General features: G+C 35.7%; 1 protein-coding gene across 1 annotated transcript in view; it reads left to right on the top strand.

Moving 5' to 3' along the window:
• LOC129365386 (leucine-rich repeat and fibronectin type-III domain-containing protein 2) overlaps positions 1–19,271 on the top strand; it is a 120,501-nt gene that overhangs the window by 64,560 nt on the left and 36,670 nt on the right. The window contains exon 4 of the mRNA XM_055038558.1: positions 9,850–9,937. The gene's annotated coding sequence lies outside the window, so the exon portion shown is untranslated. The remainder of the gene's footprint in view (positions 1–9,849; positions 9,938–19,271) is intronic.

The raw sequence follows: 19,271 nt of genomic DNA, 5'->3' as shown, positions 1-19,271 counted from the left end.
CTAATAAAGAAATAACCTGTAAATTTAAGACCGCTGTCAAAAATAAACATGTCTTTTCGCTTTTTCCTGAGAAGACAATATAATATTTTGATGATCCTTTGTGCAGCTTCTAGAGAAATATGCTCGCCTGTGTGAATTTCAAAGTCTACATGAACATTTTTGATGAACTAATTTCTGTCAAAGATGTGCTGCTGGCTAGTCCTCCCACAACAAGCACACTACAAACAGTATTCACCATCTTTAAAATAGGAAATGAACATGGGTAGTGTGATAGTTTGTGAACTTTTGTCACAAGTAGTGGAGATAAGAAGTGGAAATTAAGCTACATCCATTTTGTGGCTACAACGTCCATTTTGTCTCTCAGCTGGCATCACATTTTCCTACATATCATATCTACACAGCCTATGGTTTGTTTTGCACTCCATGGTTCATCTTATAGGACATGTCTATGCTTGTCAGTGTCACTTTTCCCTTCAGAGAATAATCAAATCCATAGAAGGAACCAAGACAATGTCAAGAAACTGATCCTGGCTGTCACTGGAGATGTGTTTCTGTAACCCAGCAACTGCGGTCTCTTGAGAGGAATGTCCTGAAAATAAGGCCCACAGCTTTTCCATCAGAACAAGAGTTGCCATTGGCAGCACATTTCAGGCTCTTTTATAAAAGGAAAACACTTTTAGGTACACAAAGAAAGCTCAAACGTAAGAATAAATCATCACATACTTCACTGAAAAACAAAAAAAAGAAGAATTACCTTCATTTTTTAAAGTCAGACTCTAAATCAGGTCTTGTCTGTTTGAATTTTTCAGGATCAAACTTAACACCCTGGGCATTTTGGATAAAAGATATTTAAATTCAAACTCAATATTGAGGTCCTTGTCCCTCACTAAAACATTAAAATGCAAAATAACCTCCAGTTGTTTAGAAAAACAACGTACTTGGTTTTCTCGGTATTCAGCAAAGGACAAAACTTAGAAAGCAACCAGATTCAGACTTGATGTGAGACTCAAAGTTGCTGCCTCAGCATGCTTCTTTTTGCATATTTAACACAAAAATATAAATAAAAATAACTTGTACTTTTCCTTAGTGGGGAGATTCAGGGGAGCCAGCAGCAAACTGACCGGAAAGTCAAGCACAAATTGTCACACTAAAGTAAAACTATAAAAAATGCATAAGAGGATTTACAGTAAGAGTACATTTAAAGTACAAAAACACAATGTGCAGTTATTAAAATAGAATACTTAGATTAACAGAAATGTACAACTGAAAGATATTATTCACTAATTTACCTGATTAAAGACTGATGTAAACTGCAAACTGGTGTAATAATAGATTTTATTCCGTTTTAAGAAAGAGTATAGCCATGTCAAATTGTGAACTGGGGACATTCTTTACTATTTATATTTTATAAAAATCTGCAATCAAGCATTACGGGACCAAATGAATCAGAATCAGCGTTTGGTTCTGGAACCTAAAAGTGGGTTCTGCAGCAGAACCCACTTTTAAAGCCGTAAAAATCCTATCACAAATGCTTATGTGTCTCTGTACAGCTAGCTTTGTTAACATTATATTAACGGAACTTACCTTTCTTCGAGCTTCTTTTCTATGTGAGGAAAATAGACGTAGTTGAAGCGCTGCTGAATTAGCTGTCGCCATCGGATTTCTTTTGATTCTATTAGGCTACTGATGATTAGACAGACTTCTTCTGCCACTCAAAGAAAACCACTGGAGTGAAAGGTGGGGTTAGTAACAGAAACACATAATTGGTAAATCAGGTTATTGCTTGGATTTTAATCGGTGCGTTTTCCATCCAGTGAAAAACATGTTAACAAATAAACTGAACTGTATGCTGTAAGTTTAGTGATTTTTTCACAGTTGCAGCCTTGACTGGTCCAGTCCTCAGCGCTCGAGACCGAGACCATGAAAAAATGGACTCAAGCTGTCTCGAGTACTACAACACGGCCAAATATTTCATAAAAAAAGGAACTTGTACATGAGAAAATATCACTTCACCCGGCAGACTCCTAATAAAACCAATCTGCCCCATCCTCTGATGACTTCTGCACCAAGGTTTTTGAAGTACAGTGTGTTGTTAAAGCATGGTGCAGGTTCCTTCATAAATTGGCTGCATTTCGTTGAAGATCTAATCAAAATCAGTGTATTTTTGTTGTTTATGTTTGTTGAATACATTCATTCAGGAAAGGATAGTTTGAGAAAAGTTTGAGTTCTGAAGCAACTTTAGTCTTTCAGGTCATCCAAATGTCATTTTTTCTTTCCTGTCATTTTCATGGCCCTTGTGTTCTCCATTTTTCACAGTGAGTGAAAGTGGATCTTATACAAAACATAAACAGTAGTACTTTTATTCTTATTGACTTTGACTTCTGCTCTCTGTGGAGATCCTAATTTATTCCTGACCTTTGGCAATTCCCTGCTACCCACTGCATTTGTACATTGTTTTGTTGGTAGCCTGCCCTTTAGATCAGAAACAGACCCATTTTTTCTTATGTTTGCATGAGCCATGCGTGGGTGTAATGCAACAGGCCCTGCTGAGACGAGTAAACGTGATAGCAGGAAATCGCCTTTCAAGGCCTGTCCGTCACAGATGGCCCTCTGTGCTTGTTCAAGGGCAGGTTTTTACAACTGTGGGACATTGACAAGGGGAGGAAAAATCACAGATTTTTATTCTTTCCCTTGATTCCCGCTTAGCAAATATTATCACACTGCTACAAGCCTCAAGGTATTCCACTATTCCTGCATACCCAATCACTGCATAGAAAGGCTCATTCCGGACAACTTTTAAGTTTGTTTGACACAGAAGCAAAGTTGTGTTTATTTAGCAAACTGCTGCTCTCACAGCAGGGAAATGTCTTAAAATAACCTAAAAACCCCACAAACTCCCCAAACAACTATTTGGAAGGATTTTAATGCTTTATGAAGAGGATCTATAGTCTTTAAAACACTCAGAATTAAAGTTTAGTCCTACAGTTTACTTTTTCTATCTACAAGATGTGTATTGAATTTATTACTGGGCTCATTATTCTCTATTACATTATGCTGACACATTGTTAATAAAATGTAAATGCCTTCATCATAAATCATATGTTTGGAAGGACACCGTGTGCTACCTGACCAGATTTGCTTATAGGTTTTCTCTGGGTTGAAATCAGGCATGAAGGATTAAGAAATTAGAATTAGAATACTGTTAAAAACCCCAAAAGACTCTGAGTCCTAGACATTAAAATTCAAAAAAATCTCCAGTCTATTATCAGCTTTGAAAAGATTGTGAAGGTTACCCTCCTGAACAGTTTGGGTTGGAAACATTGTGTGTGAACAATAGAGTCTGTGCTTCAAGAACCATTCCATACAGGTGCAGTAGTTCATTTGGAAAAAAGCCTGCCCAATCATTGCAAGCACACACAGTACAGTATATGGGTTTAGTTTTGAATTGGCCAGCATGTTCTTTAATTTAGTTGTTAAATTGTTCTACTTCAGTGCCAAAAACAATTGTTTAGGTTTTCATTAGCTGGAAGCCATAATGAACTAAAACAAGAAAAACAATCTGTGTGTGTTTCTCATCTTCATAACATTTGGTCTTCACTTTTTGAATTAAATCTGCTTACCTTCTAATGCATTTCAGTGCATAAAATTGTCTCAGGTTGAGTTTTATTTATGCAGTTTTTGAGATTGCCAGACATTAAATGTGTATCGTCTCGATATATTGACAAGATCAAAAGACTGAGCTTCTATGTGGTTTTTTTTTCTCTCTCTCTGGCTGGATCAGACAATAGCTACAACAAATCGAAAACGTGCAACCAGTTATGTGTTTTAAAGATTATTGCAGTCATGTGTGGCGCAATTGTGAACTGCCCAGTAAGTGCAGTTTATATTCATGAACACAACAGATGGGTCAGGAATAAAGTAGAGAAGAAGTTTACAGCAACGATAAATTGTAAACAATAGCCTAAGCTTTGGACACCAGCTTCCAAAATAAGGCTATTCACCTAAACTGACAGTTTTGACCAAAAGAAAATAATCGGAAAAGCATGATAGCTCTGGAAAAGCTGAGATGAAATGCAGAGGAGGAGAACCTGCTGACAGAACAACTATTGTTCATCCTCTCCATAAATTTGTTCCTTTGGAAACTGAGGCAAGAGGAAAGTTGCTGAAAGAAAGCACTCAGCAACTGTGGTAGAAAAACTAAAACAGCAAATCACACTAAACACATCACCTGCCCAGTGAAACATGGGATGGCAAAGTAATGTTGTGAGGAAGCTCATCGGGACAGACAGGAAGGACTTTAAGAGGAAGATTGTGTGAAATAACACCTGTTAGAGGCAGGAAAAGACTTACTCGGGGCATAGATTGAAATTAGACTACAACTTCTTATAAAAAGTGTCAACTAAAAGTTTAGAGAACATAAATGCATGTAAAATGTTCTTAGGCTAGTATTTGGACACTTCAAACTGTAGAAAACTTAAAGTATTAATTTGCTTGTATTCTTACTCGGATGTGGAACTCAAACTATGAGAAACCCTTACCTGATCACTTATCTGGATATAACTCTGTACCAACAGACCTATACACTAACCTAAGTGAAAAATGATAAAACCATCATAAAGCCTATAAATGCCTACCTTTTTTTTCATCTGGCTGTTAGAAGGGGTAGATAAATATTTTATAATCAGGGCATATTTCTTTTCAAAGTTATTAAACTTTCATAGTTCAAGAACAAACTGCTCTACTTTTGGAAATATAAGTTCAAACTTACAGTTGGTAGTTGATGTAGTTTTAGCTTATAGTCAGTTCTTGTGTTGCATAAGCACAGTGCCAACATTGTGTCGTTGCATTCTTTGCCTTTTAATATCTCATTTCAGTTTGACACTTTCCACATCTATGAGCCTGAATTGTTTTATCTGTGGAGCCTCCTTCTGATGTTCAGCACCTAAGATTTTTTTACACTGATTTTTGGCACTGACCTCCTATTCAGGCCAGTCTTACCAAATATATTGACAAGCAGCTGAACTATGTCAATCTAATTAGATTGTTTTGCAGGACCGCCATGGTTAGTCATCTGCTCTCATCTCCATCACTATTTTATAAAGCTCTGTATCAAGGTACATTTGAGGTAGCAAATTATGAAGGTCAACAGAGGCAGGCAAAACAAAGTCCCTCATGATGATTTTCTGAGAAACTGTTGTACAGACGCCAGCTCTTGGCGCAAAGGCCTCGGGAAAGCTTTTCACCTTGAAAATTCTCAGTCATCGTTTTCAATTTTACAGTACATTTCATTTCACATTTAGACATTTATATTATATATTACCCTTAGCTCACAGTGTCTGAGTGCTACCTGTGTAACATTACCCCCAGGGTAAAGAGCTGCTCTGTGCTCATGACAACCAGCCAAAATTCCCAAGGGACATGTTTTAAACTTAGCTTGGGTCCATTTGAGCCCACATGTCCACCAACCTCGCATGGGAGAAAGGACTCCAGATGGCCCGCACGTCTGTGCCATCCAAGCTGAAGTTAACACTCATACTCGTCCAAGCCGAGGCGTCAGGAGTGACATAGTTTCTTCTGCCATTCAGACAAGAAAAAAGCCAGTTTATTTTTTTTATTTTATTTTCCGAGAGGGAGCTGCAGTTGAGGAATAATAACAGCTATGGGACAAACAGTAAACCAGTTATGTGCTTTTGAGGTCAGAAGACTCAGTGCCTTTCAGAGGTACTTATGCTTTCATCCATAAAAACCACAACAGTCAATGTATTTTACTGATATTTTATGTTGAAACAGCTTGTTTCAACAAAGCAGTATGAGACTGTAAAGTCGAAGGAAGTGAACAGATATTGTTCAAATTGTTGTATCGATATTTGCATACAACAAATGTATGTATGAGTCGTGCTATGTAACTACCTCTTGATAGCTGTTAGTCTTGTCACGACTTTTCTCCTTCAGATTTGAACATCCAGAGACAAATATTTTCACCTATTCCAGCTTCAAAATACTTCAACCACAGACACAGTGGATGGAGAGTCCAAAAGTCTTAATGGGATTTTGGACTGGGATTAAACTGTCCCACTCTTTAAAATAAATAAATAAATCAAATCATTAAGTAAGCCTGCAAATATTGTTTTAGTAGTTTTAGAATTGTATGATCCATCAAAATTACTTCATCCAAGCAACTCTTTGTTCATTGCAAAACTGCATCGAAGATTTGAGCAACCTCTGATGCAGTTTTGTGAAACTGCAACGGAGGAAGAATTTTTACAAAAGAAACTTAATTAGAACCCTACCCAGAAAAAAATTCAAATTCTTGTTTCAGCATGAGTATTAAATATTTTTTTTCTGAATAGCGTCTGAATACAGTTCCAGAGTTGTCCCTCAGCTGCCTTGTAATTCCTCCCCGTGTATGTTATCTCAAGCTCTTTTCTATGTAATAACAAGTTCCCAGCTTTGATGCTCTTTAAATGGCACTGGCTGGATGAGTGGTCACAGATATGGAGTGGAAACTACACGGACTGCCATAATGACGTCTGAGGATTCGATAAAACCTTTTCTCCCAGGCACTACAACCATCCTTGTGGAAAATGTGATTACGCTTCTCCACAGGAGGCGCAGTTGGAAGATATTTTTGAGGCTAGGAAAAAACCTGGTTTTGTCATTGAAACTCATGTTTTGGTCTGCCTCAAACACTGACACTGTCATGTGTAACAACCGAATGAGTCTGCAGAAAAACTAGAATATAAATATTTCATTTCTGCTAAATCAAGCTGACTTGTAACCATAGTTGCAATGGGTCCTAAAGTTTTCCTGAAATGTTCATGTTATGTTCTGAAAAGTTAGTGGTTCTCTCAAGCTTCTAGATACTTCATTACTGTATTATAATCACAATATATTAGAATATTATCAGTCATCTTAATTAGTGAAACCTATTGTAAACAGTGAATACACAAAAAACAAACAGAACTTTTCATTAAAATTTAAACTAAATTCATCAAGCTTACTAGAAGTAATGCTTACCATGCATCATTGTCTGAAAATAATCTAATACACAACTTTTACGTTTTAAAATGAACTTAATGATTTTGTAATTTATGAAGTTACATGAAGTGTAAATAGAAACAACTATTTCTAAAACAGAAATCTACAAGTTGACACAGCTTGTAGATTTTTCATTTTATGCAGATATATAAAATGAAAAATAGCATTTTTGTTATAGGAACAGCTTGCTGCCTTTGCAACTTTAAAGTGGCTCAACCATCTTCCACACAGGCTTTCACACACAGCCTGTGTGAAAGTTTATCTGTGCAAAGGATAAACTAAGGATACATTGCTGTACATTCTTAGCCAACGGCCATCATTCTCTTCTGATTCCTCTGAACCTTTCATGTTTACAAGCTGAAAATTGCAGCCTGGACAACAGTTTCATATCTGTAAATTAAACTCTGCAAAATCAAAATGATGGTGCCCGACAGGAGTGAACAGATTCTAAATGCATTGCGAATGTGATTAATAGTCTTGTTGTGTTGTAATAAAATTGTGCTCTCCTGGCATCTTTGAAAGTCTCAATTCCCACACTCATTTTGCAAGCCTGAATGTGCTTCGCAGCAGGTTAATGCGCAAAGCAGCAGCTTTAAATGGAATCTCAATGAAGACAGGGAATGATAATGTGTTGTTTGCAATCTGTGACTGTTAATCTGTAGAGGATAATGACAACTCCACAAAAACGGGGGATTTAAAATAATCAGCATTAAACACATCACATTCCTCAATCATTGCAGTTTATATATTTAAATTAGAATAACATTTAAACATATTTTTAGGGAAAGGTGCATCTCCCCATGTAATAAAAATGAAAACAAAATATATTGATTTGTTAAATAAATCCTATGACTGAACAGATTGCTGATCTGCATCTTTGAGTCTGTTGTACAAAAAAAATAAAGTGGCAGATTTACATTTAGATAACTTTTTTTACTACTGAGACCTGCAGTTACAGTATTTATTCTGTAACTGCCAGTCTTGCGAGATGCTAATGTTTCATCATAGATGTTTATGTCAAAATAATTAACTTTAATGTTCAAACTTAATTTTGTTCTATACAAGAGTAGATTGAGAGAGAGTCCAGGTTTGTTTTCCAGTCATGAAAGTGTTTCTTTAAGATGGGCTCTGCAGGACATTTAATAATAAGAAAATATTCATATTTCAACATTCAATATAAATGTTTCAACATAAAATTTGTTCTCATAATATTGTTGATATATTACATTTTAACTTAATAAATTCATTACAATTTTCCAGAATTAAATATTTGCTTTTATGTATTAAAATGCTTGTACTGTTATATTATGTGAAATGAATATCTGTTTGCTTGTTTATTTTTCTATCCATCAGTGAATTCTGATTCACTATTATTTTATTAATCTGTACATTTTATTTTTTTCACTTTACTAACTAGCTCATTTTTCTGTTATTCCATTTGGTTATGGATTTATTTTTACCGTAGTTATGTTTCTGACTTAGCTATGAAATCATCTGCTCATTTTCAATTTATTTTTTGAAGTATTTAAATATGCTTAGATTTTTTGTTCTTACATTTTTTAAATAGTTAGATTTTTAATTGTTAATCCATTGGGTTTTTGTTGTGTTTTTTTTTTTTGGATACCTCAATTATGGATTGATTGATATATTAATCGATTGTTATAACTTGGTAATTTTGGCCTTTTTGTTTGATTTGATAAGAAGTGGAAGGTAAAGTCCAGTAAAACTAAAGCCAGAAACTAAAGTAGGACTCCATTCAGTTGTCAAAGAACTGTATGGTGACGTTCTTGCAAGGTTTTCACCCATCAGGCAGACATCCGGTGCTGGACCACAAGGGCAAAATTGAGGGTGAACACCAAAATAATGAACTGGAAAGCGACACCAGGGGCAGAATAATGCGAGAGTCTGGATGTCTATGAACGCGATTGGTTCGGGTATCAGCATCGATAGAAATGGCTGGATCATGTGGTTTAGTGAAACCAGATCTCATGAGCCCCAAAAGGAAATAATCACTGTTACAGCCAGAGAACAAAACCAAAGAACCACATGTTTCCTCTGTTAGCTTCTGTAGATAAACATGTCATAAGTGCATGATCTTTGTGAGCCTTGTCATTAACGGTTCCTCACACATGAAGCAGGACTCAGATGTCCTCGCTGACATGCATGTGTCTGCACCCGCATTCTCACTCCCACACAATCACCCAATGCAAACACGTAATGCAGCGCCCCTGCTGCGTGTTTAGAAAGGAAAACAGCTTGTAGGGATGACTGGCCACGAAAAATCAGAGAACAAAGAGACAAATAACGCTCGTCAAGTCATTGCAGAGATTAGAATGTCACTTGGGAGCCAAAGCCCAGCATAAACACCCTGCTGTGCAAAATTTCAATAATTTTTCCTTACAGCAATATTATCCCCCTCTTTCTCTACTTTCACCCTGCTTTTGTTTGAGAAGCACATAATTCACTCCAAATCATAGCTGTGCTGTCTGAATTTTTAAAGGGTTTTGTAGCTTAGCGGTGAGATTTGCCCTCAGCGGAGACGTATAATCACGCCTGTTTTGTTTCGGATGTAGAGGAGATAGCTCAGTTTTCTAACTGTTTCAGAAAGAAAGAATTATGAACAGTCACAAAGGTCAAATATGTAAAACATCAAGTGATTTGTTAATGCATGAAGGCTGATTTTGTATTCACCTGCTAAGGAACGGCACTTGACCTTTTCATTTTTAACACCTTTCCCACAGACATGTTCATGCAAAAGCGATGTGTGGGACGTGGACTTTGAGCGCCATTTTCTTTTATCTCCTTTTGTAGGCTGAGTGTTCCTCCTTCTCTCTGAGAGTGAATGTGTGGCCTGGAGGATTTTCTGAGGAACCATATGGCACAATACACCACAATATAGGTAAGGTTGCCTTTTGCCACACCGTGAAGTCTGACATCGCTTTTGAATCAAAAGCTCAGAATCTTAAGGTCATAATGTGGAACTTTCTGATCTGGTTTCTGAATTTATTCTTGCTTTTTTTTCAAGAGGAAGAAGTTAACAAAATAAAATAAAATATAATAATGTCACACTGTTAATATTTATTAATCAAAGAAGCCAAAATAAAAACAAACAAAAAAAACTATGTAGGAAATGCAACAGTTCATACAGTCACCTGTAGCTGCAATACCCCTGTGCAATTGTTTTAAGTGTTAATTCATTGTGAAGTAAACTTTTTTACAGCTCATTTAGGTTTCCCAGATAGTAACTCATACATAGCTCACTTAAAGTTAACCTAACCATTTCATCATGTACATGACATTGTTCCAGAGTGGCTAATCCTAACCCACTTCAAAAACAAAGTCTTTTTAGTCTTAGAGAAAATGCAAGAACTTCATCTGAGATTTGCATGGTCTGTCTTGGAATTTGCTGGAAATTTCTACATCTGGGAAACTTTTTCACTTGGGAATAATCTATGTGTTAAGTGATTGACTTTAAATTAACTGAACATGACCTTATGACACTTGACTGATAGGCAACAACAATTACTTTGGTAAAGTAATTGCTAATGTCTTTCCCTCTGGTTCCGAACAGCAAACTCAGAAAAGTTCTGCTTTTAGAGGAGCTTCCCCTTGCAATCTAGAGGAGCAGCAATTGGATTTAGTTTGCTATCGTTTGCTTGTTTGTTTTTTCACATCTTCTCTGTTGTGTCTTGTAAATAAATTTAAAATAATGATGTATTTTTTAATCTTGATTATGTCAAGACACATTTTTTTAAAGAGACAATACAAAAAGTACCAAAAAAATGTGTAAAAGTTGTGTATAATTTAACCCTTTCTGCATCACATTGATGCCGTAAACTCAAAGGCTATCAACACTTCCTACACATGTGAATGTTTGCATAGCTTATAATGCTTGCATATTATAACCACAATTATTTTTAAATGAAGTATTCCTCATTTCTTTTTTTCTCATGAACCATTTGCAGAGTATTTTTCCCCAACTGATCACAGTAATGATGCATGTGAATGTTTTATCTCTGCTCAAGCTGAGACTTTCTTTGTGGGCTTTAGCTAAAGGGGTTTTTGTTACTGCACTAAGACATTCGCTTGGAGACATCAGCCATTTTTTTTTACCCCAACACAAGTAATTTTTTCATCATTATTTCTGTTCAGTTTCAGAAGAAAACATTTTGATAATATCTTCCTGGATTCTGCAGTGAGCTTTAAAAAAAATGAAGATGTGCTTTTCTCCCTCAATATGCTCAGCACAAACTGAGTGTGTGCAAAGTTGATATATGGGTATTTATAGTGCAAAGTTGGTCATGTCAATGGAAATAACATTCATATGTATTACAGTATTCCGGTGAATGTATTACTCTGGTGGTGAAATCTTCAGAGTCTGAGATATCGCAAGCAATCTCTTATTGGGTGTTGCCATGTTAAAATCCCGACTTCTCCTGTTATGTTAATTTAAATGCTGTCATCTCAGGTGTGTTCCAACTTCGAAGATAAATAAAACGGCACATTAATTTCAGCAAGACACATCTGAAATATACTCACACATCAGCCTCAAATAGCTTTTATAGTTACAAATATCGTGTCCCAAATCAATTTCCTCGTTTTTTTGTTTTGTTTGTTGAACTATAACACACTGGTATACTTGAACCTCTTGTTAGGTACATTTCACTATTTTCCTCAGCAAATATCCAAAAGGAATTAATACAGTTTCCTATCTACATTCTAATCTAGTAGGCAATTTGTTCTTTTTTTTTTTAAGTTTCGAACTACAGTAATGCCTTGTTTTTTTTTAACTTGACAAAGCATCCCTGACACATTAATCTAGGCATATTCGATATGTTCTTTTCACACTTAATTTTTGTGGAGATATTCAATCTTAGCAGTATGGATTAAACACACTTGTAAAATCAGCATACAGAGTTCTGATAAAAAGATTGCTTTCACTCAGCTCACAGGAAAGAAGGACCACTGAAGTTGTTAAAAAAAAAAAAAACTATAGATTTGGAAGTGTGTACTTTCTTGTAGTTCATGGTGCATTTTCAAAAGCACAATGCATGTATTTATTTTTTAACACGTTTGTGTTTTTGAAAATGGAAGTGCCAGAAAGGAAGTATTAGTCTAATTGTGTGTGAAATGTCAAATAAAAATTTGCTGGAGCTTAAGATTACTGCAAAAGTAAACATCAGACAAATATATTGAAATACAAATTGATTTCCAAGTAAAACATAAAAGTCATCTGTCGTACAAAACTTGCATTTAAAACAAGGTTGATTATGTAAGTAATAATGGATGGAGCCATCTACATATTGATTTTAACATTATTCAGGAATGGGAGCCAACAGTAAAGATAGATCATAACAAAATGAAGAGGCCCAATCAAAAGAGAAACTAGCAAAACTAATAGTGCTCCGTAAATGGTCATTGCTAACTGATACTTCCATAGATAAGCCTGTTTGGATGTGCAGTCAGAGCCAGGAATGGTGGAAATGTGATGTGATGCATTTCAGCGACAGACTTCTTCCTCAAGTTCAAAATTATAATTTTCAGCCATTGTTTACCTCTGGATTTACCATGTTTGGCTCATGGCGGTGCAGAAATATGATGAACAACTCATATAAATTTCATAAAAGTCAGATAAAATGCAACATAACCGTTCTAACTACATATTTGAAAACAATCAAATATGTTTCCAATTTAGCAAAACAAGAAAGTAGCACAAATCATATTTTTGTGTGGTGAACAAATCGGAAATGGGCCAATTTGAAAAAAAGTGAAAAAGTTGCATATAGGTCACATATGGACTAAATAAGTGGATTTGGGTCGCATTTGTGTATTGCATAAATGTGGACTATGTCAAAGTCTGTCTGAAAGAACAGAGATGTTGTTCTTTCAGCAGCAGTTGCATGATGTGTTTGAGTCTTGGTTTATGGGCTGTTCGTGAACATCTTAAACCGTTTTAACTTAAATTTCAATGAATTCTACCAATTCTACCAAGAAATTTTGCAAAATATACAATCATAAGAAGGATTCAGCAAAGAAACATGCTGCTTGCTAAGAGACATTTGATCAAATATCAGTAGGGATGTATGGATATATGAGAACCTGTGTGTACAATGTTGTTCATGTGTGGAGAAGAAGAAGAAAAAATTGCATTGCCGATATTGGGAAAACATTTCATCCCTGAAAGATGACAGATCAAATACAAAATCCTAACACCATCATAAAAATGACTCCATTTTGATTTTATATAAACATCTCGATGAAGCATCAAATGTTTTCTAATCGAGAAACATTCTGTCTCTGGCAACAGTCGGATGAGGTTACAACTTTGCAGTTAAAGCTAAATGGGAGCCAAGATTTATTGGATTGGACAGTTTCCTGGGAAATCTTGAGCTAACCAGCCGCTGCAGCAGATTGTGAAGAATACGGGTGGAGTGTCATGTTGCTTCAGAACGAGGCTTCATCTGTTAATGATGATGTCTCTGTTGTAAAGCAAGTGTCAGTTCTGAGCTGCGGTGAAAGCTGTCCTACTTTCTTCATGCACACTTTGCATCATGATGGATTTAATGTGATCAAGAGTAAGCGCACGTTTTTGATGCTTTGTGCCTGTTCTCTCCAGAGGAGAGACTCATAGAGAATGTGCAAAATAAACTTTTTTCTTGTCTGCATTCAAGTTTTTTTATGAGCTTAGTAAATCCTGTATCAAAACAAAACAATGCTTAAATGTAGGCTGCAGGGGGGTTATAATGATTCAAGTGAGAGTGAACACCAGTGGAAGAGAGTCTTGTTGTTTTGGGGTTTTACTGACACAAAAATATGACGCATACAAGAGTAGAAAAAGTAAATTTAGTGCTATTTTAGCATATAAATGTAACTGTTTGGGAAAAAAACATGTCTATAAATTATGTGGATATTTCATATGGATTCTCTGCTATAAAATGTTGTAGCTTATAAAGTTTAATTTTCCTGTTTAATTTCCATTAAAGGCTCTTTTATGTGTGAAGTTTTTATTAATCTTCCCCTGACTAACAGAGGACTCACATGCATAGTGAAAAAATCCCCAAAAAGATTTTTAGATAGCACACTGACTGAAGGCCTGATAAATCATTTTTGACTCATGGTGAGGAAATCCGACAAGCTTCCACTCAATAAAGGAATAACTCCACCCTTTGCAAGGTCTTGGGAAATCCATCATGTATTGTTTCAATTAGTTCCCCCTTTCAATGTGTGATTCCACTAGTCTGACGTCTTAATAAAAGTATGTTTCACACTTTGTGTGGACGGTTTCACATTGGTGGAGCAAAGCTTCAGTCAGATAATTTGCACCTTTAATGTTTTACCTAGTTTTGTTCTCATATACTCTTTTTTTTTTTTGTTTGTTTTTTGTTTTTTTTTTTGTTTTTTGGGCATTACTGTGAAAGTTTGACTAATCAGTCTGAGTGCCCTTCAGGGAAGCTGAACCTTTTCTGGTTTGTACATTAGGATGTGTTTCAGTTAAATTTATTTGCAGTCTGGCCTATTGAGGTGTATTCTTCACCTGAACACCACATAGTTTGTTTATCCAGGTTAATTAATGTTCACCAGTTGGTTTGTTATCAAAGTTGTAGGAAGCACCACATGTTCAACTTCCCTCGTTTCCTTGTCTTTCTTGATTTCTCCAAGGAATGAAGGAAGATTTTTTTTTTCTTAAAGTAATTTCTTTCTTTCTCCTTTGTGAAAAAGAATATCTTAAAAATAAGTCAGAGTTTAAAATTGCAGAATAATTTACCATTACTTTGATAAATATGATTAGTAGAGCTCGTCTTTCACATGGTTAAAGTTTCTTTTAAATAAAGAACTAAAACTGAACTTGCTGTTTGTATCAACTGGAACTGAAAAGGGAAGATTTTCTAGACACCTAGGATGACAGAATGAAAAGTGATCTGCTATTGTAGGTTTTTCTTGCATGCAAATGTTTTAAAATCACTCAATTCTACTGCCTGTATAGATGGGGTGATTCAGAGTAAGACTAAAAGATTTGAAGCCATTTGGTGTTGAGTTTGAAACCTGCTGTGACACACTTGGTGCGAACGCACCCTCTGTGTTTGTTTCTTGCAGTCGAGCTTTCGCATGCATGGGCCGGAAGAAGAGAGGCAGGTGTGAATTCAGGAGGGAAGGGCCTTGGTGGTGGAGATGAGGGAGGTGGAAGGGCTGATCAGGAAATGGTGTAGGGAAATCTAATTTATTTTTCATACGCTGCTGAGATGGAATGTCATATATCACACTAAGCTGCAATTTTGTGCCAGCGCCAGGCTCACAAAAGATGAAAGAATAGTGATCAAAGATACAGAGAAGGGAGCCGACTATTGGAGTTGCTATGGGAGCTACTTTCACAGAGAACAATATAAACTGTGTTGAATTAGTCATCCAGTATACTGTCACCCTTGGTTTTCAATGAGCTACAACTCACTTCAAACGTCTAATCGTGTTAGACATTTAAAGTGCTGTTGAGTGATTCACCATAGGCTTGAGAATGACTGAGTACATATTTACAGTAAGAAATACATAGTAATGAACTGAGCATTTGATTTAATTATTGTGATTTATATTACATATAGAAAATATATTTTGTTCTTTTTAAAAAAAAAAAAAAAAAACAAATACCAACATTTTAAAATAGTCTCATCCTTTTCCATCATTTATGGTCAGCCATCTTCGCTTTTTTTGTACGTTATGATCGCCATGTTCGGTAAGCCGATTAAAGGAATTTTATGGTTTTGTGTGCTTTACTTAATATTTGTTTACTTTTTCCTACTTTTCCTTTTCAATACTAATCTTCAAATACACAATTGTGAGTTGCTCAAATCTAAGTCCTCCACCTTTCTTTTCCAAGAATTTAGTTCATTTTTTTTTTTATTTTTAGCATATTCCTTGATGTCTTGAAATACTTTGTAAGTAGACAAGTTACAATAATTCCTTTATGTATGTATTATTTCAGGTTTTCATTGGTTTCCGAACAAACTCATAACAAAATCATAAAAAAAATATTTAAAAAAGTTACAAAACCTAATGGACAGCTGAAGACAGAATAAGTCTCCTTTTAAATCACAATTTTTTTAATGATTCCCTTTTATGTCTTGTTGGCTCCCCCTATCCCCCCCTGTTTCTTTTGATGTCTTCTTGCTCATTTAGGTCCTCTAGCTCAAAACACACACACACAGAAAGATACCACAACACTTGCCTTGTTAACAACAAAACTACCAAATGTCAAACCAAATACTGGCTGCTGCTCAGAAACTCAATTTGGAGTATTGAGATACATACGGACTCATTCGCTTAGTTATGGTTTGATTTATTTCTTCATTCGATGAGCTTGTCATCCACTCAATACACGAGGCTTTTAAACCTTTTCATGCTTTAGCTTTGAGATTTCCCACTGTCGTCTTACATGCTATAGAGATCAACTTATTAGGGTATCCATATCAGACTCAGAGGCTCGTTCTGCTTCAGTGGCGCCATGGAAAATGCTCTGATCTTTGCAGTGTTCCTTTAAACGATTTTCAATGGAGATGCCGAGCTCCACTTTAAGGGATTCAGAGCAAAATGTATTCTTTTAAAAAAGAGCATTTGTACATTCAAATTTTACTGTTCATTCCCCCTTTCAGTTTATTTTGGTTTCCAAAAAGTTTTCTTAATTGTTTTAAAAAACCACTGCAAGTCAAATATCTTTAATCAACCACATAATGGCATTTTGTAGCTATTTGCTTGGCACTTTTAAAACATGAAAATCACTTTGTTCTTACTTTTACATATACTAACTCATTTGCAAGCAGATTTGCTATAAAACAATTATTTTCAGTTAGCTTACATTTGTCCATTTCTTAAGAATATGACACTGAACTAAACAAAGAAATTGCATTGAAAATCATTTTTAAAATGACCCAAAAGCCTTGATTCTTAACTTTCACAGAATAAGGTTTTCTCATTGGTTTTCTTTTCACTTCTCGTCTAGTCATCTGTTAGCCTTCGTCTTTGTCATCACCTGTTCCTGTGTTAACCTTGAGAGATTATTTTATTTTATTAAAATATGTAATCTTCTATTTTTCTGCCAATGTCCTGTTACAACTCCAGTCCTTTGCCACCATAAAACATAAAGCTAACCCGGTGCCAGAGATTCTTAGTTTGATTTCATTCAACACATCTTGCAGTTCTCACACCTTTTTGACATTTTGTAGTTTAAGGTAATCCATTGTTGCAATCAAGCAAGCCTCTCTTTAAGTTATTGTGAATTACATAGTACATGGTGCAGGTATTTTGCAATCACGCCTACACAATGTTTTCTCATTGCACATTACTTGATCAAAAGGTAACAATATACATAATGTTTTTCTTCTTGTTCTGAAGTAAATGTCTTTTTTTTTTTTTTTTTTTGCTTTTTTTTTGGAGGGGGGTAAAGAAATCACAAGCCCAGAGAGTTTTACTTTGAGCCATTGAATCCTTTTTAGCAGAATAACACAGATGAATACATAATCATGTCTATTTCTCTGATTTAATTGCTTATTAGCTTTTCAATTGCTTTGTGCTTTCATTATGTGATTTCAACGGATAATAATTAATCAGTTTTAGTCCGGAGATGAAACTCCCCCTCCAGCAAAGCCCTTCAGATATGAAACATCCCGAAAAACTAGGCCACCTCTGACACTTTGCTGCGCACACCCGATGCACAATTTTTGAGGAAGAGGGGAACTGGTCTGAACTGAATCCACACAACTTTTCATACAATTTGGTGTGACAAACTTGTGGAGCATAACTAATGCTATTTAAAAGGCTGCAGAGGCTGCCATGTGCTTTTGTCTGATGCGTTTTCTCGCTGTGGAAAGGAGGGAAAGTCTGAATGCAGAACTTGCTCTTGCTCAGAGAGAGAGAGTGGCTTTTGTGATGCCGTCTTTGGAAATCTCACCTGCAGGAACGCATTAATAATCCTGTTGTCTATCTGCTAAACTTTTTTTTCCCCTGTTCTGCACAGCATCATCCTTCACCTGTCTTCCCGACATCCTCTTTGCTCAGCTGTTTTGACTTCATTTCAGTATCATGCAAAGCAGATAGAAACCCGTAGGTTGAATTTGTTAACATTGCCCTATGTTGCATCAGTAGCCTGTTGCAGAAATATCCTTTTTCTCATCCTCTGAAACATTTTTACAGCAAAAATAAGCACTTTAATAAGTACACACCTGAAATGACAGGCAAGAAAATATCATCATCCAAAAAAATTAGGTGCACTCCACAAGTCAACAGCCTGTATCTGCAATACCTTGCAACCGTCATTTGTTCTATGACTAAATCAGCCTCTCGTATTCTTTTTTACAACATTGCTACAGTTTGTAGCAATGTTGTAACATGCCCTGCATGTTTTACGTGTTTCCCTGGATGAGGTGATTTCAATTGGCAGGTGTTTACTGAACTGCAATCAGCTGAATCAGGCGGATTAAAGCAGGGAAACATCAAAAACTAGAAGTACAGTGTGCCTTGTGGAGGAGGGTTGGGAAACACTTTCTTAAGGTACACAAAAGCCTTTTTTATTGGATTGAAATCAAAATTTTGATTGGGCCCTTGCATCACCTTGAATTGTTTCAAAATATTTGCTGTTTATGATCCATTTTCATTTGAGTCTTTGGTATCAGAGTCATATGAGTTATCCACCAGCAATTGCCACCCAATTGTTGGTGGATAGCAACAATGGCTTCTCCAATGTGCTTTCCTTTGTTTCAACACAAACTGCTTTGCTCCAGAGCAACTGTCTGCAAGCAGTTATGCTTTGAGGAGCAGCAGACGGTTTCTACTTTCCCACTTGTGGCAACTGTGGCAACGTCCTCTTGAAGTATGACTTGAGATCATTTTTCCATGTTTGTAGTCAACTAGTGAAAACTTGCTTCTAATGTATTATTACTTTTGAGCTTTGATGTCAGAGAACATGCTCCAGAATTAGTCATTAATGGAAATGCAAGACCAAAGTCTTATTCTAAGTCTTATTCTTATTCTGATGAGATGATATACAGAATGAGAAAAAAGATTGGTGTGCTAGTGTTAAGATTAATTCACATGTTTTTTTTCTTTTTGCTTTAACTGAATTATCTATACTATTATATTGTCATGAAAGAGTAGAAATCCATTTAAAAAAAACATTGATACGGAATAAGTTATTAATGATCAAAAAATGTATATCTGGGATGATAAAGACTGATGATATATCCTGACTT

Source organism: Poeciliopsis prolifica, unplaced genomic scaffold, assembly GCF_027474105.1.
Source record: "Poeciliopsis prolifica strain line A6 unplaced genomic scaffold, Auburn_PproV2 SCAFFOLD013, whole genome shotgun sequence".
In the NCBI taxonomy this organism is placed as follows: Eukaryota; Metazoa; Chordata; class Actinopteri; order Cyprinodontiformes; family Poeciliidae; genus Poeciliopsis; species Poeciliopsis prolifica.
This window is presented reverse-complemented; position numbering and strand designations above follow the sequence as displayed.